This window comes from Giraffa tippelskirchi, chromosome 7, assembly GCF_054371585.1.
Source record: "Giraffa tippelskirchi isolate mGirTip1 chromosome 7, T2T-mGirTip1v1.2.pri, whole genome shotgun sequence".
In the NCBI taxonomy this organism is placed as follows: Eukaryota; Metazoa; Chordata; class Mammalia; order Artiodactyla; family Giraffidae; genus Giraffa; species Giraffa tippelskirchi.
The window spans coordinates 82854706-82881243 of record NC_137281.1 but is presented as its reverse complement, the minus strand read 5'-3'; the positions used below and the strand labels follow the sequence as shown (position 1 = coordinate 82881243).

Here is a 26538-nt window from a genome sequence, read left to right as displayed (position 1 = left end):
AATATGTAGCCCAGAAATAAACCCATAAACGTAGCTTATATGTAACAGAATTACAAATCAGAGTAATGAATTATTCTATAAATAATAGATGATTAGATGAATTATTCTATTAATGGTACTGGAAAAATTGGCCATTTGGAAAAAAGTAAAATTAGGCCTTTTCCTCACATTGTACACACACACGCATGCACATGATAGGAACACACAATCCAAGGAGATTAAAGATCTAAATGTGAAAAAAAATCTTTTAATTTTCAGAAAAAAAGGAAAAACATAGAATGATATTTTATACTATCAGCATAAAATTTTTAATCAAATTTTTATCAAGACACATTAACTACAAACTATAAAGGAAAGTTTTGTAATGTTGAAATACATTGAAATTTAAAACTTCTGTCTGACAAAGACTTTTATAAAAGATATTTGAAAGACAAGTTGCAGATTGAGAAAAGATTTTTTTTAATTTTATTGAAGTATAGTTGATTTATAATGTATTAATTTCTACTGTACAAATGGACTCAGTTGTACATATATAAATATATTCTTTCTTATTCTTTTCCATTATGATTTATCACAGAATATTGAATATAGTTCCCTGTGCTATACAGTAGGACACTGTTATTTATCCATCCAACATTTACTAGTTTGCATCTGCTAATCCTAAACTCCCTATCCTTCCCTCCCCTCCCTACTCCCTTCCTCTCAGCAACCACAAGTCTGTTCTCTATGTCTGTGAGTCTGTTTCTGTTTCATAAATAAGTTTATGTTATATTTTAGATTCCACATATAAGTGATACCATATGGTATTTGTCTTGCTCTTTCTGACTTACTTTGCTTAGTATGATAATATCTAGGTCCATCCATGTTGCTGCTAATAGCATTGTTTCATTCTTTTTAATGGCTGAGTAATATTCCATTGTGTATATGTACCATATCTTCATTCATTCATCTATCAAAGGCTATTTAAGTTGTTTCCATATCTTGGCTATTTTGAATAATGCTGCTATGAACACAGAGGTGCCTATATCTTATCAATATAGTTTTGTCTGGGTATATGCCCAGGAGTGTGATTGCTGGATCATATGGTAGTTCTGTTTTCAGTTTTTTGAGGAACCTCCATCCTGTTCTCCATAGCAGCTGTATCAATTTACATTCCCACCAACAGTGTATAAGGGTTCACTTTTCTCCATACCTTCTCCAACATTTATTATTTGCAGACTTTTTGATGATAACCATTCTGACCAGTGTGCAGTGGTACTTCATTGTAGTTTTGATTTGCATTTCTTTAACAGTTAACAATATTGAGCATCTTTTCATGTGACTATTAATCATCTGTATGTCATCTTTGAGAAATGTCTATTTAGGCCTTCTGTCCATTTTTTGATTAGGTAGTTTGTTATTAAGTTGTATGAACTGTTTGTATATTTTGGAACTCAAGCCCTTGTTGATCACATCATTTGCAAATAATTTCTTCTGTCCATAGGCTGTCTTTCACTTTGCTTATGGTTTCTTTTATTGTACAAAAGCTTATAAGTTTGGTTAGGTCCCATTTGTTTATTTTTGCTTTTAGAGAAAAGATATTTGACCACCAAAAGATTAGTATCAAGAAAATATAAAGAACTCCAACAAATCATTAAGAAAAAAACAACCTAAGAAATGGGCCAAGCATATGAACAGATAATTCACAGAAGATGAAGAAACAGCGTGGTGAATAATCATATAAAAATATGCCTAAACTCACTAGGATTCAGGAAAGCAAACTGCAACAACAGAGAGATTTCATTTCACACTGATTAGGTTAGCCAAATCTTGCAAGTCTGATAAGAGTTATAAGCAACGTGGGAAAGGAACTCCTATACTTGTTGATGGGAGAGTGTGTTGGTACAGTCACTTTGTGGAGGAATTTGAGACTCTCTAGTAGATCTTAAGATCATCAAACCTCACAACACAGCAACACCAAATCTGAGTAACCACTCTGAAGAGAATTTCAGGCGCACAGGGAGACAGGTGTGATAATGTTCATTGCAGACCTATTTGTAATAATGAGAAAGCAGAAATAACCATTAGGAAAATGGAAATCTAAAAATGTGGTTTATTCACTCAATGAACTATCATACAACAGTTAAAATGAAATTAGATGTATGTATATTACCTCTCACATTTGCTCCTTACGCTTTATAGATTCCACCTCTTTGATGTCTGTAAGATCTATTTCCTCCCTTCCACCACTCTGACAATCCCCTGCCACTATTTTTGCTTAGATGATGCAACAGACACCTAACTGACCCCCACTCCCCACTGGTCCTGGGCAGCCAACCAGCAGCCAAGAGCATCTTTCTTAGGTGTCCATCTGACATTGTCACTTACCTGCTTTAAAACCTTCCAGTGACTGTGGCCTAGATGACAAGTGCAGATGCTTTAGCAGAGCTTATGAAAACCTCAGCTTTCATCTCATCCACCCTTCTAATTCAGCCTCACAGGATTGTTTGTGGCTCACCAGACAGGCCAGCTATTCTGCCACCCTGCCTGGATCACATGACATGCTCCATCCACCAGAAGGGAGCTTTCCTTTAACTCAACACCTTCCTACCTGCACTGATCCACCTGGCAAAGTGGATCAGCCTGCAAGCATCCATCTTCAAAACTCAGCTCAAGTATCTATGTGAAGAATTTGTCCACACATGCCCACACACCCCTCTCCCCACTCTTTGTTTCCCCAGTGATCCCCCCAGCCCCACACTTGCAGGCATAAGACTGAACTCTCTTCATTGTGGGAACCAAGCCAAGTCATTTCCCACCCTGAGTCACCCATCATTCCTTCTAACCTCTCTGTAGGCCAGTGCCTGCTAGAGAGCAGCGTGAGAGGCCAGTTCTCACCTGGATGCAGGTGTTCCTCCCCAGTCTTGTCAAACGACATCACTTTTCACTTTCCCTGGCTGTTTCCTTGTTTCCTTCTTTCTCATCCCTGCATCAAGTTCATAGTCTGGGACCAACCCTGAAGACCCAACAGCTGAGCCCAAAGATCCAGGTGCTCATCACAGGAGAGCTTCAGTAGGGGAGAACCCCTGAACCCCACCCCAGGAGGATCCCTGAGAGCAGATGCTCAAAGCTAAACTCCATGTCCTCCTCCACTTCCCAAAAACATGGCCCAGAGAATCAGCTGAGGAGGAGGAGGAGAAGGAGCCTGGCTCATGAGGACAGCCAGCAGAGTAAAGCTGGACACAGCCAAGCTGGAAGGAACAGTGTCACATCCTAGCACATGTTCTCCTAGGACATCTGCCTAAAAGCACAGGGTCCAGCTGATAGACAATGAATCAGAAGTATGTAGTATTGTCACCCCAATCCTTCCCAAGTGGTGTTGGACTGTAGCCTTGTACAGTAAAACCTTTAAATCTTTACTTACTTATTTTTGGTTGTGTTGGGTCTTTGTTGCTGTGAATGGGCTTTTTCTAGTTAGTGAGCAAGCGGGGGGCTACTTTTCATGGTGGGGCATGGGCTTCTCATTGCGGTGGCTTCTCCTGCTGCAGAGCACAAGCTCAGTAGTTGTGGTGCATGGGGCTCAGTTGCCTGGCAGCTGGTGGAATCTTCATGGACCAGGGATCAAACCCGTGTCCCCTGCATTGGTGGGTGGATTTTTAACCACTGGACCACCAGGGAAGTACAGTAAAAAACCTTTTTAAAAATCCTGTTGATGACACCTTCTGTCTATAGAAGGTTGGTCCTATTAAGTAGAAGTCTCTTTGCCTGGCAAGTACCCTGACAGGTTTGATGCATGCACTCAGAGGCTGGAGCAGCTAAGTGCTAGAACTGCTCTGCAAAATAGAAGGAAATGAATTTGGACATCTAGGGAATGGAGAGGAGGAGTGTCAGAAAAGAAAAGAGAGGAAGAAAACAGTAAGTGGGGGAGGTTGGGCAGTTGGGGTGAGAAGGTGAATCAGTGTTTTAAAATAAGAAAGATCAGGGTGAAAAGATTCTAAACCCCCTGCTGTAGGATGCTCCGTGGGACCCCTCTCTGGAGGTGGGAGAGGTGGAAGAATCTGTTACATTCAAAGATATTGGTGCAGGGATGGAGTGACGGATCATGTGGGGTGAAAGAGATGTGTCTTGGATCTGTAACTTGAGAGCCTAGGGTTCATTTGGGATCCGTAGAATTCTTCAGAGAGGTGGAAGGGGCTTCAGAATTGGATTTCAAGACAGTCTCATCTCAATCTTAAGTGCCTTCAGCTGACATCTGGATCACTCATTAATTGCACAGCATCTAATAAATTTAGAAAACACCATTCACCTTTCCCAAGTCCATCAGAGCCCTCTAACCCATCATTTCCTCAAGAATAAATGGATGGATGTAAAAAAGAAAGACTTCCTTGATGGTACAGTGGATAAGCATCCACCTGCCAGTGCAGGGGACACAGGATCAACCCCTGGTCTAGGAACATTCCACATGCTGTGGAGCAGCTGAGGCCGTGTGCTTAGAGCCTGTGCTCTGCCGCAAGAGAAGCCACCAAAATGAGGAGCCCACACACCACAGCAAAGAATAGGCCCTCCTTGCCACAGCTAGACAAAGCCCACGTGCGGCCACTAAAGCCCAGCGCAGCCATAAATAGATATGATTTGTAATGGATAAATGTGCACATCTACCACGCGTGGTGTTTAACCCCCCTTCCTTGCACTTAGCCACAGATCACAGTTATTCAGAGTTGTGGAGGCAGGAGAGATAAGCCAGGTGAAAGCCTATTTAAAGACTGGGCAATGGAGACCCAGAGAGGAAGAGCAACTTTCTCAAGACCACACAGCTAATGGGGGAAGAGCTAGGGCTTATTTTTTTCTGCCCCCAGGTTTGAGCTCCCCCTCCCCTCCCTGAGGACTGCAGCTGCTGTGAGTTAGGATGGAGCCAATTTGGGTCTGAGAGCAATTCATTAGAACGTGTCCTGAGAGTCAGAGGGGGAGACAAGGAGGCCTTGTTTTCTAAGGGATTCTTCCCAGGGCTCCAAGCTCCAAGCAAACACATTCCTGAATCTTTGCCACCACATTTAAAACCAGGGGAGAAAAGTTATAAATGGGCTTTTTCTCTCTGTAGATAAGAGAACCACAGGATATCAGGTCTGTGAGAGACAGGCTAGCGAGATGTCTCCCTGCCCAGACTCCCTTCGGCCTAAGAATCTGAATTCTCTCCATGCACCTTTAGAGTTCCATAGGCAGAGAGGTGTGTTTTTAGTAGCTTCTTCAACAAATGCTGTAAATATTCTTTTAATTTTTACTTCTTTTATCATAGAAAAACAATATATATTGAATAAATTACATTGAATGTTTTGAAAAATTCTGATTTACTTATCTTGGCAAATTTCTTGGGACCTGGACACATTGGAGGGAGGGTTATTGTACTAGTCTCTTTATTTTTATGCATGTTTTCAAAATTTTGTAATAAAAAGTTAAAACTTTTCATTTTTTAAATAAAAAAATAATATATAAAATAATGTATATTTTTAAAATCTGTTTCTTAAATGTCAGAAGAACTTCCATTGTAGATATTTTGCATGTTGATTTAAAAAAAACACACCAATTTGCTATCAACAAACTCCAGTCTGTCGACCTGTGCTTATATCAAAGTTCTCATTTTAAAGTTACAATTAAAGGAATTCCCTGGCAATCCAGTGGTTAGGACTCTGCACTCTCACTGCTAAGGGCCCGGGTTCAATCCCTAGTTGGGGAACTAAGATCCCACAAACCAAGCAGCACAGCCAAATAAATAAAGGTGCAATTAAAAGTGTTACCTTTAAAGTGGCAATTTGGGGCACTGTATAACCTGTAGCATAAGTTGAGGCAGCAACTAAGTCTCATTACTCCTGTCACAATCACTTCACACTTGTGGGCGCACACACGTAAAATATCGGCAGTGTGTGGATGGAGCCCATGATCATTCACACTGCTGGGCTCTGTGTCTCCCAACAGAAGCAGGTGCCCCACAGCAATGCATCTATCCTGCTAACCGGTACCTGCCACACGCTCTTAGAATGCCTTATCACTCATCTGTTCCCCAGCTACCTGCTGAGCTACATGAAGGCAGGCCCCTCTGTGGGTCCTGGGCTGGGACCCTGCCCTACACAGAGTGGGGACTCAATAAATAAATGTTAGATGATATAAAAGTCAAGTTGTGTAGGATTCTGGGCTTGGGCTAGAGAGTAGGGAGAAAAACAAGAGAGAAGTGACCTGGGACATGGAGCAAGATCAGGGCTCCTCATTTCACCTGATTATCTGTGGGGCCTCAGTCTCTCCATCAGCAATATGGGAATAATGATCTTTACTTTGCAGAGTCACAGTGAAGAAGAAAGATGATGGCTATGCGGTACCTGGCACATGGTAGGTGCTACAGAAAAGGCTGCTGTACCTACAATGATGACCCTGGGATGAAGATGACATCTGATGCAGAGCTTGGGACAGAGGTGAGTGTTTTAAACACAGGCAATGAAGGGTTACGTGCATGTTCAGTCGCTTCAGTCATGTCCCACTCTTTACAACCCCATGGACTGTAGCCCGCCACGCTCCTCTGTCTATGGGATTCTCCAGGCAAGAATACTGGAGTGGGGTGCCATACCCTTCTCCAGGGAATCTTCCCAACCCAGGGATCGAACCCTTGTCTCCTGTGTCTCTTGCACTACAGGCAGATTCTTTACCCACTGAGCTACCTGGGAAGCCCTACTGAAGGGTTACCAGGCTGTAGTTAGCTAAAACAACTCAAGATCTTTGAATAAAAGTCAGGGAGGAGAGAGAGAGTTCGCAGGCATTTATTGTTTTGTATGCTATGACTTTGACTAATCCTCAAATCAACCTATGCAGTGTGTGGTTTGTGCCCAAGTCCACAGGAGGGGAAGAGGAAGCATTAACACAGGCAGGTGCAGCCTCCCAGGGTGGGCAAGGCTGGAATTCCTGGCATCTGGGGCAGGAAGTGTTTCTGGGCTCCTGGTACTCTCCCTATTCTTTTTAAATCAAATCAAGTCCTGGAAGCAGCTCAAGGTTCACCCCCTTTGGGGCCCAGTCCCTGTACCTTTGTTTAACAACAAACACGGATTCATTCCAGGCTGGCCTAGTTCAAGTTGACCTGGTCAAAGCTTTGCCTGAGAGGTAGACAGAGCCTCCCAGGCAACAGTCCATCGCCCAGTCAGAGGACACGACCTGCCGTCTTCTCCCACCTCTGGAACCCTGCTCACCTTGGGTTCAACTCCGAGTACTTGACCCTGGGAAGCCTCTTACCCCTTGAAACATGGAGTATAGAGCTTCCAGGGGCTCCAAGGACAGAGAGGGGCCTTGCAGACACACCTTGAGTCAGGGGATAGGACAGACCTGGGTGGACATCTGGTCCTCTACTCCCTGGCATTGTGACACCTGGTTGAGTGACTTTACCCCACTGTGCCTCAGTTACCTGCAAAATGGGTACAATGTTGCCTGCCTCAAAGGTTGCTGTCAGTCTTTAAGATGACAATGTGTAGAGCATGCCTAGTGCATAGTAGGGACTCGATAAACATCCATTTCCTGGTTTGTCATCCTGGAATATCCCACGCTTCCATCATGGTGGCCTTTGCCATTTCTGTGCACACCAATATGAGTCTCACTTTTTTCTATATTGATTCATTTTTTAAATATTTATGTTTATTTGGCTGTCCTGGGTCTTAGTAGCAGCATGTAAGATCTTTGGTCTCTGTTGCAACATGCAGGATCTTAAGTTGCTGCACACAAACTCAGTTGCAGCATATGGGATTTAGTTCCCCAACCAGGGATCTAACCTGGGTCCCCAGCATTGGGAGCGCAGAGTCTCAGCCACTGGACCACTGGGGAAGTCCAATGCATTGATTCACTTTTAAAACTCAGTCTCACCTCTGCAAGTAGAAAACCAGCAGCACTTGGGAAACATTCCTCCCTTTGTTTAGTCAATATTTGTTGAGGGCCAATCATGTACCAGGTACTGGTCTGGGTGCTCGGGATATAGAGTGTGCATTCCTGTGGGGAAGACAGAAAATAAATAGAGATAGAAGGTGACACCTGGTAGCATTGCCCCATCAAGAAAAAGAAACCAAGGCACAGGGCTAGACCAGAGAGAGATGAGGGGAGAGGGAAGGGGGAACCCTATTTCATTTAGTGGGGCTGGCAGAAATAGATTCACCTCGAAGCTAATAAAGCTCAAGCTTCAGGCTCTTGGTTTGCTCAGGTCCCCTCTTGTTCCCAATTCCAGAACTTCCTTACCAAACTTTGTATCCACAGTCCTAGATTCTTTTTCCTCAAGAGCAGTCTCAAAAATTAGGTAAGCTTCAGGCCCCACAACGTCTGGTCTGCCCCTGGTGATCAGGACAGACCTCTCTGAGAAGGTGACATCTGAGGAGAGACCACAATAAATAAAAAGTTGCCATTAACATGAGCAAAACAAAATTATTGGCCCTGTGGGAGCCAGTGATTCTAAAAAGGCCCCAGTTTATCTCCTTCGCTGAGTTGAAAGACTGCATTTGAAATTCCATCTCAGGCCAGGTCTCCAAAACAAGTTGAGCCTAAAAGTTTCCATGTCTCCCTAGACGCCACCCAGGCTACTGGCCTACACCAGGCCCGAGAAGCAGGGCAGAGAGGGTGGGAGAGTCTGGGAGAATGGGAGGCATTGACTGGAAGGCTTTCGGGCTCCGGGAATGACAGGGAATGGAGGCCAGTAGGAGGAGAAAGGAACCCAGACAGACAATATCAAGTGCTGATAAAACTATGGAGCAACTGAACCCTCATCCACTCCTGGTGGGAATGAAGAGTGGTACAGCCACTTTGGAAAAGAGTGTAGCAGTTTCTTACAAAGCTAAACACCTACAGTTGACCTCTGGACAACGCGGGTTTAAACTACATGCAGGGGTCCACTTATATGTGGATTTTTTCAATAATAAATACTAAGTACTACACGATCCATGATCTACTGTTTGTTGAATCCCTAAATGCATAGGACACTTGAGGGGTTGGTGCCCCAACCTCAACACTGTTCAAGAGTCAACTGTATACTTAACATAATGACTCAGCAATACCCTCCCTGGTATTTACCCTAAAGAAGTGAAAACTTTGGTTCACACAAAAACCTGTACACTGATGTCATAGGAGCTTCATTCATAATAGCCCAAAATTCGAAAAAAGCCCAGCACAGCCCAAACGTCCAATGACAGGTAAAGGGATGTATAAATTGTAGTGTATTCATGCAATGGAATACTCCTCAGTGTCACAAAGGCACAGGCCACTGACACATCCAGCGACATGCATGAGTCTAACAGGCATGCTGACTTCTGGAAGAAACTAGACATGAATGAGTTTATCTGTAGGATTCCATTATATGACATTCTAGACATAGGAACATAAAGCAGGGGAGATTAAAATGAATCTTGTAATATATGCATTTGTCAAAAGTCACTAAATTGTGTGCTTAGAATGGGCACATTTTATCATACATAAGTTACAGCGTAACTCAGATATAGCTTAGTAAAACTGATTAAAAAAAAATCATATCCCAGGCTTCCCTTGTGGCTAAGCTGGTAAAGAATCCACCTGCAATGTGGGAAACCTGGGTTCGATCCCTGGGTTGGGAAGATCTCCTGGAGAAGGGAAAGGCCACCCACTCCAGTATTCTGGCCTGGAGAATTCCACCGACTGTATAGTCAATGGGGTTGCAAAGAGTCAGACACGACTGAGCGACTTAAAAAAAAAATCACATTTCTACACATTGTCCACTGGAAAAACCTTCCTTGAGGTCAACAACCATCCACTCCCCTCATTTTGCATGTCAGGAAACAGAGGCCCAGAGAGGAGGGTGGCTTTTCTAAGTCACTCTCTAAGTGTCACATTGTGAGTCAGGACTATTGACAATGCACAAGGGAATGGGGAACTGAGGTTCACAGGGTGCTTTCTCAACCTCCTCTGACTTAGTGCCCACTACAGCTTTGGAGGCAGCAGCTGTGCCATTATGCCCAGGTTACAGAGGCACACACTGAGGCCCAGAAGGGTTGGAAGACTCGTCTGAGGTCACACAGCCAGCTTTTCCATGACCTAGACTATCAGGGCAGCTGCCAGTGCAAACTCAGGTCCTCAAAGCGCAGATCTCCGCTCTTCCCCACACATCCGTCTTCTCGCATTGGGGGCGTGAGGTGGAGACCCTTCACTGCCCAGGGGCTGGCAGCGGAGGGAAAAGAGAGTGTGGAGCACTTATGAGCTTTCCGTGGTGAGGCTGTGGGCTGGGCAACAGGAGCCACTTCTGTTCCCAGTGGGGCACACCCAATAGGGCCATGGATTGGGTGGGGAGACAGCCTTGGCTGTGCTTAGAAAAATCAGGTTTCCCCTGGATGCTTTTTCCAGCGTGGCCTGCCAGGAGAGATTTCGATCGCAGAGAGCAACATCATGCCCTGGAGAAAGAGATTAGTGGGTTCCGGGGTGTTTGTGTCTCTGAGAAAAGCAGTTCGTTTGGGAACCGACTCCAAGTCACAGATGAAACTGTGCCAGGCCCCACTGGAGCTGACATAAGGGACGAGAAGGCCCCTTAGGCAAGGAGGCCAAGCACAATGGAACGGGGCCTTCCAGAGTCCCAAGAGGTCCATGGAGGGGGCTCTGGGGTCCCCTGTAAGCCTCGCTCCAGCGCCTGCTGTGGAGGAAGGGCTCCATCACAGCAGACTGCTGGGTTTGCTGAGAACACAGATGGCCTTCACCCTGCAGAGCTAGCCTGAACCAGGAGGAACCTAACTTGTTTTCTCCAGAGTGGGAGGATCAAGACCCAGAGGGTAGAGAAGGGCTGATCCCAAGAGAGAGAGGGGGAAGAATAGCCGATTAGCTTGGAAGCTGGCAAAACTTTTAAAAAACTGAAATGTGTAACATGAAATATTACTGAGGGTACCATCATATAGGGCACAATGAGACACTTCCTGGTGATCCAAGAACCTTGAGTAAGGTTTCTACTGCTTGAGTGACTTTGGCGTAAAAGATATAGGAGAATGGCCCAGGCTCTATGTTTGGGGTAACTCCAGGGGACAGAGAGAGGGAACAGCTGCAGGAAAATTAGATCGCATGGAGGCAGGTGGTGGAGGCAGTGGATGGTGACAATTTGTAGGAATTTGCATCTTAGAGGGCTTTGGGTTCCCCAGGGGGTAGAATGAGGTTTCAGTCTGTCTCATTCAGATTTTCAGGAGCTGGGGACTCTGGTTGCCATCTGAGTTACACATGCTCCTGCCAGCCACACAGGGTAGTGGGGCTGGGAGAAGACAGGAAAATGGAGGTGGCTTGTCTCCTGCCCTCAAGAGGCCCAGTGGAATTCAGCAGATAACACAAAGCACACAGCCAGGGTATGGGAGTAGAAGAGGGCGCACAGGGGGAGCAGAGAACCATGGAGGGAGACAGAGTGGGAGTGAGGAAGAGCCGGGGAGACAGACTGACATTTTTCTGGCCTGGACATGGTAACATAAGGAAGTCTTCTGGAGGACATCACATTTAGGCCAAACTGTTCAAAGGGTAGGATATGGCCCCGGGGATATGTGGCAGGGGCACTCCCTGCAAAGAGCACTGCCTAAGCAAAGGCCCAGAGGGGCGAAGGCTGGGCGTCTCCAGAGCGCTGAGCAGCCGAAGCAGTGGCAGCACAACCGGGAACCACTTGTCCTTGCAGGTCATGCCAGGAGCTTGCTTGAGGCTTGCAGTCTAGGGAAGTCAACACGTATTAAACAATTGCACAAATAAATGCAAGGTTATAAACAATGGCAGTGTTACAAAGACACAGTCTAAAGAGGCATTTCAGAGCCAATAACAGAGAGTGCTGATTTATCCAGGCCCTGATGTCTGTGTTCAAAGCTGATGGATGAGCAGAGTTAAGGGGGCGAGGAGGCAGGTGGGGAAGAACACTCCAGGCCGAAGGAACAGCCCATTCAACGACCTCGAGGCAGGAGGGAGAATGCCCCACCCCCCACCTGCTGTCCAGAGACTCCAAAGGAGTTTTCTTCTCCTCCCTCCCCCTAGGCGCACAGAGAATGTTCTGGAATTCACACAACCCCCCCGCCAAGTTTATCCCTTTCAGCCACCAGCCACCTGTACTGATCACCACCTGACACCACCTTCCCATCCCCTTGACTTCATTTCTTACCCCTCTGGCCCCAAGGCCACCAGCTCCCCACAAGATGTGCTCCATTCTGGGAAGGTGCTACCAGCCTGAGTCTGGCTTGGGTCCCCCTCACTCCCCCTCCTCATTCATCCGGCCCCAGCCCTTCCCAGGATGCCTGGGGAGCCGAGTGGCATGAACATGCCATGGTAACCCCGGATCAAAGGGGGATGAATAGATGGCATCCCTCCTTCCCCCACAGGACGTTCTGAGACTTGTTCTGTGGATTTTGCAGATGGGCCCATGATACAGAGCAGAGGCAACACCAGCTTGCATCCAGTACTGGTTACCCCTGCCCTGCTCCACTCTCCCACCCTGCACGCTGCTTCCTTGGCATCACATTCCTAAAAAAACTCCTCCAACACAAGCCTCTCACTTGGGCTCTACTTTAGGGTACCCAAGTTTAGACCCCTCCCCATCAGGAGGAACCTGCATCTCTGAAGTGGGGTGGGAGCATGACTCTCCCCATTTCCTGCAACATGTGCTTCAGTGGGCTTTTCAGACCTCTGGGTTCCAAGCCCCCAGCCTCTCTGCTCGGCTGCCACGTCCCTGACGTGATCATGTTCAAATGCCCAGTCTCATCCCTGTGCTGATTTCTCTAAATAGCCAGGCAGCATGTTTACCAAGAACACTTTGACACTTACTTTCCAATGGCAGGGACAGCATGGTAGCTTACTTACTTGTTGTCTGGAGGTTGCTTGCTCAAAGGCACAGTGACCAATTCCCCAAACTTATCTGGCGGCCTATGTTTCCACAGGCTGCTCCAAAGCCAGCCTGAAGTCTTGGGGTAGAGCCCTGAGTCACTGCTTGGATACCAGCAGCCTGGGCTGCCAGCCAGATTCTGCCACAGGCTCTCTGTGATCTTAGACAAGCCCTGGGTTCCTTTGTCTCTTCCTTGTGAACTGAGTAAGGAGAGACTTTCTCCAAGGTCCTTTGAGCTCCAACCAGAGAGTCATGTTCCCTCCAGTGCCCAGAGAAGATCAAGTTCAGGTCTTCCCTACACACCACGCCCCTGGTTAACATTTTTCCTGTAGATCATTCCTTTATAGAACATGTGTGTCTTCAATACGATCCTTTCTGGCTGATAATTTTACATGGGAGAAAATAAAATAACTGTACATCTCCAAAATTTAATATAACTTTTTTTTTTTTTTGGCCATGCCTCATGGCTTGCAGGATCTCAGTTCCCTAACCAGCGATTGAACCCAGGCCATGCCAGTGAAAGTGCCAAATCTAACCCCTAGGCCACCAGGGAACTCCCTAACACAACATTTTTTGAGAAGAATCAAGGTACATCCCAAGTACAATTAGTATAAGAGTCGAATCAAGTTGTGTTTTGAAAAACATGAAAGTGATGAAGTGGATGGTGTCTCTTGGCTGTCACTGGCACTGGGGCCAGATTCCTATGTACAGAGCAACTGCTTAGTTTTTCTTGTTGTTGTTTGTTTTTTTTTTTAAAGAGGATTTTATAGTCCTGTTGGAAAGAAAATACATAAGTACAAATATCAGCATAGCAAGCCACATGGTCTGGTTGAATGAAGATTGGATTTATCTGACAAAGCTTGTAGGGGGCACATTTTTTTTGTTGTTGTTGAGGTATAGTTGATTTACAATGTGTTAGTTTCAGATGTACAGCAAAGTGGCTCAATTATTTATATATATAATATATATTATTCTTATAGATGTTCTTTTTCAGATTATTTTCCATTATAGATTACAAGATATTGAATTTAGTTCCCTGTGCTATACAGTATATCCTTGTTGTCAATCTATTTTACAGAATAACTGCTTGTTAGTGTCCCTATTAATTATAGGCAACCAGGAAGCAGAGTTTTAAGCATCTTACAACCTAACCTGATCCTCTGTTACATATATAAGCATTTTGTACTATTATAGGTAGACCTAGGAAATCAGTTAAGGGATTGGGGTTGGCAAATAACAATATAATCTTCCCCTTTAAAAAAGAAAGGAAAGAAAATGAAAGATGTTCCCAGAAGCCTTTCACAGAGAGCTCTCATTTTCAGGACTAGATAACTGACATTAAGCAGGAGATGACATACAATCTTCCCAGTTCACACAGTAGTTGTATTCCTGGGAAATTCAGTGGATATTAAAATCTTGAAAATATACTTGGTGTTTATTACGTAAAGCAGAGTTTGGCTTTGAGCTCAGATAATCACCTACATCAATGTCCTGAGAGACACTCAGAAGTCTTATAGAGGGTACATTTAAAAAAAAGTAGGGGGGGGAACCTCCCTGGTGGTCCAGTGGCTAAGACTCCACACTCCCAATGCAGGGGGCCTAGGTTCAATCCCAAGGGGGGACTAGATCATGCCACATGCCGCAAGTAAGACCCAGTGCAGCCAAATAAATAAAAATAAATACATATTAAAAAAAAAAAAGTCTTATGGAGGGGAAGGCAGTTCTTCACCATGAGCTGGCCCAGGCATTGCAAAGTGTCGAGCATCCCTGGCTCCTCACAGCCCCTCCCCTACCCAGCAGTGCTCTCCTCCACAGCGGGACCAATGGGAGAAATACTCCCATTGTTTTCAGTGCCCCCCTGGGGCATTTCTACTTTCATGGAGAAATTAACCTTAAAAAAAAGTATAAATGGTAATTTTAGTATATTCACAAAGTTGTGCAGCTATCATCACCACCTAATTCCAGAGCACATTCATCACCCCAAAAAAGAAACCCTGGACCCATTAGTTGTCACTCTTCATCCTCTCCTCCCCCAAGTCCTAGCAACAGCTAGTCCACTTTCCATCTCTGTATATGCCTAGTCTGGACATGCCATACAAATGGAATCATATGATATGTGGCTTTTTGTGTTTGGTTTTTTCACTTAAAAGAATGTTTTCAAATTCATGTATGTCATAGCGTGTATCAGTACATCATTCCTTTCAGTGGTGGAATAATATCCCATTATATGCTGCTGCTGCTGCTGCTAAGTCGCTTCAGTCGTGTCCAACTCTGTGCGACCCCATAGACGGCAGCCCACCAGGCTCCGCTGTCCCTGGGATTCTCCAGGCAAGAATACTGGAGTGGGGTGCCATTGCCTTCTCCGCCCATTATATGGATAGACCACAATTCACTGATGCATCTGTTGAGTGGTTTCCTCTTTTTGGCTCTTATGGATGTTTAACTGTATGTTTTTTTCCCTCTATTTTTACTGAGACATAATTGACATACACCACTATATAGGTTTAAAGTATACAGCATAATGATTTGACTTACGTACTTGAAGTGATTACCACAATAAGTTTAGTGAACATCCACCATCTCATAGAGACACAAAACTAAAGAAATAGAAAAAAAATATTTTTCCTTGTGATGAGAACTCTTAGGATTTACTCTTAACAACTTTCACAAATAACATACAGCAGTGTTAATTATATTTATCCTGTTGTACATTACATCCCTAGTATTAACTGGAATTTTGTACTTTTGACTGCCTTTATCCAATTCACTCTCCTCCCACCCCTCATCATGTAAGTTTTTGAGTGAGGTGTGTGTATTCAATTCTCTTGGGTGTATACCTAGAAATCGCTGGGTCATATGGTAGGATATGTGTTTTCAATTCTCTTAGGTGTACACCTAGAAGTTGCTGGGTCATATGGTAACTCTATGCCTAACTTTTTGAGGAACTGCCATACTTTTTCCAAATAGTGATTACACTATTTTAAGATTCCACCAATTTCTCCACATCCTCACCCGCACTTGTTATTGTCTGCCTTCTTGATAATCGCTGTCCTAGTGGGTGTAAGGTGGTGTCTCATTAAGGTTTTGATTTGCATTTTCCTAATGACCAATCACATGGAGCATCTTTTCATGTGCTTACTGGTAATTTGCACATCTTCTTTGGAGAAATGTCTGTTGAAGTCTTTTGCTCATTTTTGCTCATATTAAATTGGGTCATTTGACTTTTTGTTGTTGAGTTGTAAAAGTTCTTTATATATTCTGGATATACGTCCTTTTAAGACATATCATTTACAAAATTCTCTCCCACTGTGTGGAATGTCTTTCCACGTTCTTGATGATGTCTTTTGAAACACAAAAGTTTTTAACTGTGATGAAATGCAGTTCATCTATTTTCCTTTGATTGCTATATGCTTTGAACCCGTAGCCCCAACTCAAGGCCAAGGCCAGGAGACAGAGGCTGCTGTGACTGAGTAGAGGCAACATCCTTCCAGCTTCAAATGGTCCTGATGGGATTCCAGAAATAATTTCTCTAGATTAAAAACCCTATCCCTGCCAAGTTCAGTGCCCTCCAAATGGGTAGCACCAGACCTCCTAGTCACTCATAGCTTAGAGATATGAGTCCTAGAGCCTATCAGATGCTTTTCTAAGAGCAGACCATGCTAGTGGTGGAGAGAGTATGGAGACCTTGAACTCTACCACGTGGGTAGAGGAACACAGGAGAGGCAAGCTGGACGTGAAACCAAGGTCGCCTCTTGGGTGAGGGAAGTCACCACCCACTGTTTCCTCCATAAGCATCAGCTTGGAGCCTCCCCATTCCCTACCCCAGGCCCATACTTTAGGTTTTGCAGCAAAGGACCCTGCTCCAACGTAAATGTTTGCAGGATGCGGACACAGTCCTAGATGGCTGGTGCTAGACTAAAAGGATCCTCCATGCTTATCTCCTGCAGCCCCTTCAACTGTGCATGGAGAAATGGAGGCCCAGAGAGGGCAAGGGGCTTGCAGCAACTCCAGGGCAGGGCAGGGACCCCATAGCCCCTCACACTCCCAACTGCCCTCCGGTTAGCATGTTGGCCCAAATGGGATTCACAAGCCTCTGGGAACAAGCAATTCCCAGACACAAGCAGTATCCTTAGGGCACAGGCAGTTTGCTTGGGCAGGAGGAGGCCCAGATAGGTCAGTGTCCCAGGGGTGTGAACCCATGAAGGGCCACAGTAGGGGCGCAGAGCAGCAGAGGGCCCTAGACCTTGGGGGCCAGGGATATCACCTCTTTGGGACTACCCCACCAATTGTGTATTTCTTACTAATAGCTGCCAAGCCCTGGATGCTCATGAGGTGCCAGATGCCATGCTAAGAAATGTACCCACCTCATTACATTGACAGCCCCGTGAAATAGGTTTTTTGTTTTTGATGAGGCCACTGAGGCTCCAAAGAGGTGAAGAGACTTGCCCAGGATCACATAACTAGAAAGAGCTGAGCAGACTTTCAAATCTAAAGCTGCCAGCATCAAAGTGAGTGCTTACAATGCCCATTCTGACTGATTTCTGGAGACACCCTCTAGTTCTCAGCTCTCAGGTAGAAGATCCCCCGGGAACCTATAGGCTCACGTCTTCCTGCCAGCCTAAGGCAGCTGAGCTTTGCCCTGGGTCTGTTCCCAGGGAAGCTGTAGCCCTCTTTCTGTGTCACAGCGCCCCCTGCTGCTCACTCCCACTCTCTTCTGCAAGACCGTTTAATGCCAAGGGGCTGCTGGTTAATAGACTCTGGTGCATTTTTTTGACCCCTTAGGTACTGACCAAAAAGCCCAGAAATAACATCAGACTTTTCTCTCTGATTTGCCCCAAACCTAAAGAACTTTCAAGAAGACAGTTCATGAGAGACTGGGGTTCCTATTTGGGGGAATCCCCAGGCTTCCTTGGTGGCTCAAACGGTAAAGAATCTGCCTGCAATGCAGGAGAACTGGCTTTGATCCCTGGGTCAGGAAGATCCGCTGGAGGAGGGAATGACTACCTACTCCAGTATTCTTGCTTGGAGAATTCCATGGACAGAGGAGCCTGGCGGGCTACAGTCTATGGGGTCGCAAAGAGTTGGACATGAACGACTGAACACATACGAATGCTGCTGCTAAGTTGCTTCAGTCGTGTCCGACTCTGTGCAACCCCATAGACGGCAGCCCACCAGGCTCTGCCATCCCTGGGATTCTCCAGGCAAGAATACTGGAGTGGGTTGCCATTTCCTTCTCCAGTCCATGAAAGGGAAAAGTGAAAGTGAAGTCGCTCAGTCGTGTCCGACTCTTAGCGACCCCATGGACTGTAGCTTACCAGGCTCCTCTGTCCATGGAATTCTCCAAGCAAGAATACTGGAGTAGGTAGTCATTCCCTCCTCCAGGGGATCTTCCTGACCCAGGGATCAAAGCCAGTTCTCCTGCATTGCAGGCAGATTCTTTACCGTCTGAGCCACCAAGGAAGCCTGGGGATTCCCCCAAATAGGAACCCCAGTCTCTCATGAACTGTCTTCTTGAAAGTTCTTTAGGTTTGGGGCAAATCAGAGAGAAAAGTCTGATGTTATTTCTGGGCTTTTTGGTCAGTACCTAAGGGGTCAAAAACCCCCACATAGTCCGATCTTCCTGTTATATAGTAGGCAGAGAACTCTGGACTTCATGTAGACCCTGGAGGTCAGCACACCAACTCCAATTTTTCATAGTTCTACAGATGTGTATAAACTGCGTGTCAGTTCCCTGATCTGCCAGCTGGTGACAAAAGTGCCCGCCTCTCTGCCGGGGGATGTCTAGAATCTAATATACGGCAAGGCACCTCCTTCCTAAGCCTTGGTTTCCTCATCTGCTGATGTTTACTGGTCACTTGGCCTTCACCCACAATACCTCACTCGATTATCACAGTAATACATAAGGTAGAATAAGGAGAGGTCAGAGGAGTCAAGCAGGTTGTCCAAAGTCACACAGCTGGCAAGATGTGAAGCCAGGATTCCAACTCAAACAGCCTGGCTCCAGGTTCGAGGTTCATAACCACAATGTCACAGGGCCTTCCAGTAGTGCGATGCCTTATATACTATGAAATGTGCAGAGTCTGTGCAAAGCTGGGGAGATGTGGACCAGGAAGAAGTTAGGGAAAAAAAATAGCACTTAGAAAAATAAAGCCACAAAAGGAAGACTCTAGCGGTTTGCATCTATCTTCCCCAGGAAGAAAGTCCCTGGCCTGGATCTACACTTTCCTGCCATTTCCCTTTGGCCAGCCCTACTGAATGTTCTTTCTGGTAACTCTTCTCTCAGCTGGGGCAAAGAGAAAGAAGAAAGACCTCCTTTCTCCCCACATCCCAGCATCCAGAAGTGGTCAAATGGAGGATACTTGGGGAATGAACCAGCCTTGCTTGGGGAAAGAGAGATTACCTATGTCTCTGTCGCCCCCTCCTGCCCCAAAGGAGAACTTCACCAGACCACAGCCCTTGGGGAACACCCCAGGGCAGGGGGAAAAAGGGGTCAGGTGCAGAGCTTCCTAAGACATCCGTGAAGAAGGACCAAACTGTCATTTTTTTTCCACTTTAAATCTGTCATAGATCAATACTTCTTATTAAAATTCAATAAAAACAAATTACTTTTTAAAAATGCTGCTTGAATGATGCAGCAATGTCAAATTGCTATAAAAGTTTCTAAATGCTTCCTCTCAAGTTCTCAGTGAGTACCTCTGGTTCCTGACTTCAAGTAACAACAGTCTGTGAGCCAGCAGAGTTCAGGGACCACACTTTGAGTGGCGCTGGTCCAAATGGCCACCAGGCGAAAAGGTCTGCCTGAGGTCCTATGGCCAGGTATAAGGAATCCATTCCCTGGGGCACTGACTCAGCAGAGGCAAGGACTCTGCCATGCTGAGGCTTGGGTCCTGATGATGACTCAGGGTGCAATCTTGGATGGGCAGCTGGAGCAAAGGGATAGCTTAGGCCTTAGGGAGCCCCGGGGCAGACCCCAAAGACAGTGCTTAGAAAGCAGATCTCTCCATCTGAGAGAGACTTGAGCAGGAAAGCTGAGGCTGTCGGGGCCAAGGAGGCCAGTGGGGACACAGATCCTTCCCCTGGCAAGCTGGGAGGCATAGGGTGGGGGTCTCAACCTGATGTAGGGCAAAGGGGAGTTTGAGTTCAGAATTATATGGTCTATGCCACACAGCGCAACCAAAAAAACAAAAATGGCCTTACTCTTTGGGACTTCCGTGGTGGTCTAGTGGTTAAGACTCCTCAGGTCACCAGGAGTCAGACATGGCTGAGCACATATGCACAAGAAAAGCACTTCCAGTGCGGGAGGCACAGGTTCGCTCACGGGTAGGGGAGACCACCAGTGAGTGCTGTACACGAGGCAAAAAATCAATAGATGGTCTCATCACCCTGCCACTCTGAGCTTCCTCTTCCACAAATGCTCTCTGGGATCCCTGCTAAATCTAACGTGCTGCTGGTCTGGGGAGATGGGCAGAAAGGCTATTCCACTGCCAAGAGGAGAAACCAGACCGAGAGGAATGAAAAGGGACAGTAGTCGTGCCTGGCAGGCTGACCCCAGAGGGCAAGGGCTGGAGAGGCCAGGGAAGGCCTCTGGGCAGGGTGCGCCCAGGGAATGCCTCGGAAGGGAAAGGTGCTTTGGATCAGCTGAGAAGGCACCTGGTGAAACTGAAGGAACACTTGAGGGAAGCAAGGTTAGCCCTCTCCACGTTAGCACCAGCCACCTACACACAGCCACACTCAACTGGCCCTACTGTCTCTGGCCCCACCCCCACCTCTAAGTAAAGCAAACTCAACAGCTTGAAAGAAAGCAAACAGCTGCAGAGCGGGGAGCAAGCTTCCCACCCCTTCCCAGTCAAGGTGAACAGGCTGCAAGTTTGTTGACAGAGAAAAAAAGTCATCAATTTTTCATGAGCCAGCGCAGGCAACAGAATGTCTTGGGATGTCAACAGTTTCCAGGCAACAAAGACAAACCAAATACACAGTCCCCTCACCTGAAAAGATGTTTCCTTTACAAGCATCAGCTTGGATGGGGAGCCGGAGAAGGTGGGAGCTGGAGGCAAGCAAAACCCCTTGGCAGCAGCACCGGCTGGTTCAGACGTCGGGGGTTTGTGGTTGTCTGCAATGACCCCATTAGCACATCTTGTCAGACGATGACTCAAGGCCAAGCCAGTCTTCAGGGAGGATTCGGGCACTAGAGCAAGGCAAGAGGGATCAGGTGGCATGTCTTATTCATTCGTTTATTCAACAAACATTTTTGAGCGTTCTTAGGACCTGTGCTTGGGCCCACGGCCCAGTCTAGCTGGGGAGATGAGAGAGGAAAACACTTTCCCTCACCTACGGATGAGGAAACCAAGAGCCAGAGAAAGGAAGCAACTGTCTCAAAATCACAGGGCCACCTAGACACCAAGCTGTACTTGAATGCCCAGCTCAGGTTCTTTGCAGCTGTGCCCAGAAGGAGGCTGGTACAGACATGGTCCCATCCAGAATGAACACGGCAAGCTTCCTAGAGCCCCTTAGCCTAGGAGTTCAGTCACTAAGTCGTGTCTGACTCTTCGAGACCCCATGGACTGCAGCATGGCAGGCTTCCCTGTCCTTCATTGTCTCCTGGAGTTTGCTCAAACTCATGTCCATTGAGTTGGTGATACCATCCAACCATCTTATCCTTTGTTGTCCCCTTCTCCTTTTGCCTTCAATCTTTCCTAGTGTCAGAGTCTTTTCCAATGAGTCGGCTCTTTGCATCAGGTGGCCAAAGTATTGGAGCTTCAGCTTTGCCATCAGTCTTTCCAATGAATATTCAGGGTTGATTTCCTTTAGGAAGTATGCAGATACTGAATCTAATAATGAAAAGTAGCGGGGTTCTTCCCTGGTGGTCCAGTGGTAAAGAATTTGCCTTCCAAGACAGGGATGCAGGTTCAAACCCTAATCAGGGAACTAAGATTCCACATGCCTTGGAACTAAGCCCATGTGCTGCAACTACTGAGCCCATGCACCATATGCCTCAACTAAGGCATATGAGGCAACCAAAATAAAAAAAAAAATTTTTTTAAAGGGAGATCATTAGAATGTCGTGGTGCAGTACATGATTGTTGTTTTTAACTCTCGAGGTGGTTCTAACCAAAACAGAAAGGATGGCCTTTTCCAGAGCGCTCTGTCAGGCCTGCAGCTCCCAAGATGTCTCCTGTGTTTGCATTAACGTTTCCCAGTGAATGTCAACGGAGACTCAAGAATAAGTCAACACAGGTCCTCACAGTAAATGGCAAGCCTTGTTAGCAGAGTAAACCGTGTGCTTAGCCTGTCTTAAAAGAATCTTTGCTGAGTAAACAAAAGGAAGGCTTTACTTGAGAGTAAACAGAGCCAGGAGCTGAGGTGCGCCCGAGGGCTGGAAGGCAACTCTGCTGGCATAGGCTGCTTTGTGGGGCCCTGGGAAGGAGCTGGGATTGGCCGCGTGTGAGGCAGAAGCATCTTTGCAAGCAGTTCATGCAGGCTGTTCATGCCGGGAGGGGTGTAGGGTGGGAGGATCAGAGAGGTCATGGGACTTACTGATTATCACACAGCCAGCTGAAGCAGAAACAGACCACTCTTACCCAACAGCCTCTGCTCCCTCAAGGAGCCAGTTCTCTTGATGAGGAGGCAAAACCCCAGACTCTGAAAGGACACTTAGAAAGGAGAATCTGGAGGTCCATCTCATTTGCTCTGACGTGTCAAAGAGCTGATGTCTTAACCTTCCCAGGACAATTTTTATACTTAGAGACAACTTCAAGGAAGTGAAGCCCTAATGAAGACAGAAGTGGGAAAATATTTTTGGTCCAAATAGGTGACCAACTTTCTGTCTCCAAATATTAACACTGATTCAATATTATCCTTAATGGTAGTGGCTATGGAAACAAACCTTAATAGCTTCTGGTCCTTTGCCCACACCACATAACTTCCTTGACAGCCTTGTTTACACGAGCTTCTCATTTTCCCAAGTGGAAGAAAAAGAAATTGGGGTATGAAATCTTTGACCCATAAACTTGTTAGTCTCCAAAACCTAAGTGCAACCACTGACTTAAAATCGTCTCAGATAACTCCACACACATACACACACACAAACCTCAATCAACTTGAATCATTCCACTTTTTGTTTAATTTTTGGACTCCTTTCCTTGTTCTTGAAAGGGTATGAGAACAGAGATCAAAGTATGCTGTGAAGTTATTAGAAGAGCCACACACAAAAAAAATTTTTTAAATCAATACCAAGAAGAGGATGAGGAAGCAAGTCCATTATCCATTTAGGTCAATTTAATTGCCACGGTTGGGCATCAAGCCTGGTGTTGTTTCTCAGGCACAGAAGTGAGCGTGATAAATCACAGGGCTCTTTTATTATAAAGGAGGTATGGCTACCAATTCCCTGGAGGATACAAACTTTCTACTGGATACAAATTTTCTAAATTTAAAAGAATTTTTCATACAAGACCCTATTTGGGAGACAGTAACAGCACAACAGCCTCCATAAGTTTTATGGCAAAAGCAGAAGCTGTTTTCACAAGATTGTTTCTTCCAACAACCTTGGAGAAAAGCCAAGCCTACACCAGCTTGCACAGCAGCTCAGTAACGTTCTTCCTTGTTTTTAGACAAGAAATGAACTTAAGCATAGTAAGAGGAAAAGTCAGATGTGCTAAGGAAATTACACAGGCGGCAAAACCATATGAAAATGTGCATGGTTTCCTCTTAACTGGATCACTGGTGGGCACACAAATATGCCTTTCCTTTCAGATGAGTGGACTGACTCACTCCCCATGGACCAACAGCCTGCACCCCTACCTGCCTACCTCATACTCCCCAGCCCACCCAAGCTCTCCTATCAGAGGCAAACTTATCCATGTAGTTATTCCTATGATTGACCACATGGTAGCAGCAATGAACAAGCATCTGGAAGAAAAAACTTCCAAAATTGCCTTTGTAAGCAAAGCCATCCAGCATGAATGCAATTCTACCAATCTACTAATTCCATTAATCCTGATAATCCAATATATGACTCTTTCCATAAATATTTAAAGGGTGTAAAACTAAAACAGCTGCTCCAGTAGTAGGAATTATTTCTCAGATGCTCTTTTTAATTTTTTAACTGTCAACCCATCATATGAGATAGCAAAGAAATGCTAATATTTTTTAAACAGGAACTGTGCTAAGTGTTTTACATGTGCCATCTCATTGAATTCCTCAAGAATTCTATGAGGTCAGTATCACCATTAACCCCATCAAGCATATGAAGAAATGGAGGCTCAGAGAGGTTAGACAACTCACCTAAGGTCACACAGTCCTGTTGAGAGGCAAAGTGGGATTTGAGTTAACACAGGTAGTCTGACATCAGAGCACTTAAGCTTGTATCCTAAAAGACCAATGGGATATCATGGCTGGAAGAAGTATCAATCCACACTCATTCCCTAAACAGAGGTTGTCTTCTTTATATCAGCCTCAGACTAAATGCCCAGCAAAGTTTTTCCTTATTTTGACCTAAAACTCTCTCAAAATTGGTCACAGTTCTTCCCTCCAGGGCTCTTTGGAATAACATGAGTTTCTCTTCCATATTAAAGCCCCTTTAATTTTTGAAAAATTAATAATAACATTCACTGTTGCTCCCTAGCCCTCAACCAGCCCTACTGCAAGAACAGGGTCATTATTTCCCATTTACAAATGCGTCCTAACCTGCTGGCTAATGAAAGTGCTGGATGATCCTGACATAGAGGTTTCACAACAGATTAGCTGCCTTAAGCCACTCACTAGCACCAGCGACCACATTACCATTACTAAACCAGACTTAAGAGCTATTAAAAGTAATGCTCTTTTTTAAAAGGCATTTTTAAATGCTCATGGTTTTTTAAAACGTAAGCAATATGGAAAAAGATAAATTGAAATGGAAAAAAATCTCTCTCCTGCCCCATCCAATCTATCCTCTCAGAGGTAATCACTCGTTACTTTTGAATCTTTCCAGAAATTTTCTTTACACACATAAACATATGCATATGAAATTTTAGGGTCATATTATGTATAACACTCTGCAACTTGCCTTTTTCACTTCAGGTATCATAGATATCTTTCAATAGCAGCTCTCCTGTTAATGGCTACATAAAAGCCTCCTCTCATGCCCTTAAAAAAAGCCTCCTCTTGCAAATAATGCTCCAGTGAAACTGTACATATGTTTTTGGATGGATTCCTGTAAGTGAAATTCCTGAGTGGAAGGTAAGGACACTTATTAACTCTGGGAGAGAGAACCCAATTACACTCCTTAAAAAGTTGTAGTCATTTCACTTACAGCAACAGTCCGTTTTCCAAGTGCTGACAACATAGTTTATATTCTGTTAAATCTTCCTTCAGTATCTGAAGACAGTTATTAATTGTCATTCTTTTTGGGTTTTTTTTTTATTTAATTTTTACTTTATATTGATTTACAATGTGTTACAAGGCTTATTACCAACCGTTTTCATGGCAGGCACTGCGTAGGTGGGAGCTGGGTTTGTCCAGGAGTTCCCAACCCTACTCAGGAAGCTGTTTAGTTGTTTGTTTCATTCAGGTTTTTTGTTTTGTGTCGTTTTAACTTCTCAGATGACTCAGCGGATGATAAGCAGCCAAAAGTGAAGCAAATCTCGCTTCTTTCTCTGGGCAAAAAATGGAAACCATTTTCCTTGGTTTTCCTTGGTTTCCGTTTCTCTGGAAACCAAGGTGCTGGGAATAGTCAGGATCCACTTCCCCCAAAATAACAGAACAGGGAACTAACTCCGTTATATTAACTAGTAATACCCGAACGCCAATATCTATTATTGCTCCCAATCCCTCAAAAATAGAGCCTTGTGGCAGGTACAGGCTCATTATTCCCAGTTTACAAATATGCCCCATCCCATTCCTGTTGGTTGATGAAAGTGTAGGAATCTCCTGTTTCACAACAGATTACTTGCCTCGATCCAGTAACCAGCGCCCGCTACAGCGATACTGTCCTTAATCCAGACTAAAAATTGTTGGTGGAATTGATGCTAATGGGCATGCGTCCCTCGTGGCTCAGCTGGTTAAGAATCCGCCTGCGATGAGGAAGACCTAGGTTCGATCCCTGGGTTGGGAAGATCCCCTGGAGAAGGGAAAGGCTATCCACTCCAGTATTCTGGCCTGGAGAATTCCACGGACTGTATAGTCCATGGGGTCGCAAAGAGTCGGACACGACTGAGCGACTTTCAGACAGATCAGAAAAGCCCAGAGGAGGCGTGCGCGCCCCTAGCGGTCAATAGGTCCCAGTGCAATTGAGGAGTTCGGCTTGCCTGGGCCACAAACGGCTTCTATCCCCGCCTCCCGTCCCGCCCCTTCCTCCCAGCGCGGAGGTTGATTGGCAAGAGGCGAACTACAAGCCATTGAGCGCTGGTGTTCCGGGCCCAGCATCAGTGCCCGTTGAGGGAAACGGATTTCTAGGGAATCTAAGGCTGAAGTGGGTGGGGAACACTTCACCCGGCCGCCTGGTCTCAGTCCGCAAGCTTTGCTGCATATTCCTCTTCATCCTAGGGGATGTGAACGTGAGAGGGGAAGTGACAGGTCACCGTGTTCAGAGGAAGTTTGAGGGCTGCCGGGCGCCACGCCTTGCTTCCGCTGTCCTACCTACTGAGAATTCCACGTTCGTCAATATGGGCTGGCCGGGCATCACCTGGGGGAATGACGAGACGCTCCCGTTTGAGTCGGAG

At 45.6% G+C, this 26538-nt stretch overlaps 1 long non-coding RNA gene across 1 annotated transcript; it reads right to left on the bottom strand.

Moving 5' to 3' along the window:
* Positions 1–284: 284 nt before the first annotated feature.
* LOC145514333 (uncharacterized) lies at positions 285–26445 on the bottom strand. Its single transcript, XR_014060063.1, has 6 exons — positions 26309–26445; positions 25771–25890; positions 20827–21026; positions 8236–8364; positions 7870–7992; positions 285–2030 (listed from the first exon to the last, which is right to left on the bottom strand). It is a non-coding gene; the product is annotated as an uncharacterized LOC145514333 (long non-coding RNA).
* Between the last annotated feature and the right edge of the window lie 93 nt (positions 26446–26538).